This window comes from Helobdella robusta (genome assembly GCF_000326865.2).
Source record: "Helobdella robusta unplaced genomic scaffold HELROscaffold_16, whole genome shotgun sequence".
NCBI classification, from domain to species: Eukaryota; Metazoa; Annelida; class Clitellata; order Rhynchobdellida; family Glossiphoniidae; genus Helobdella; species Helobdella robusta.
The window spans coordinates 1,479,416-1,480,229 of record NW_008703893.1 but is presented as its reverse complement, the minus strand read 5'-3'; positions in this window follow the sequence as shown (position 1 = coordinate 1,480,229).

Below are 814 nucleotides of genomic sequence, written 5' to 3'. Positions count from 1 at the left end.
CATCAACAACAACAACATCAACATTGTCAACAATAACAACAGCAACAACAACAACAATATCAACAAAAGTAATATAACAAAAAACAGCATTATGAAGAAACTGCCATTGTTTAAGTCACAACAGTTTTATTCATAATGTACTTGAGCTATTTGGTTCAAAAATTTTTACATACGTACACACACACACACACACACACACTCACACACACACCACACAAACGCAACACACAAATAAATATGAACATACAAAAACAAACATACAAAACAACTTTATACAAAGCCCGGTTATAAAATTGTATATATTACTTTCATATACATATATTAAAAATAAATATTAAAAATAAATCATTTAATATTTATTATTTTTTGACTTTTTGAAATATTCCATTTATATTCGGTAAGCAGATATATCTGATAAACACAATTAATGTTTCAATAAGGCACCAAGAAAGATATATATATGCGTAAAAGCATTTAAAAATCTGGTGTATAAATACATATATTTTTTGGCCACATCATCATCAACATCAACAGCATCATCACAATCATCATCGTCATCATCACAATCATCACCACAACCACCACCATCATCACAAACATCATCATCGTCATCATCATCGTCGTCATCATCATCGTCATCAGGATGACCACGAAGCTCATGGCAGTCGCATTGATGAGTTGAACCACATCTTTTATACGCAATACAATAAGACGAACAATGGAGGAATACCGCCTTTTGTTTTGAGTGTTTTTATAAAAAAAAAAATTTGTTTTTTTTTCACTATTCGTTCTGTTGTTGTTTGTTTGTTTGTTT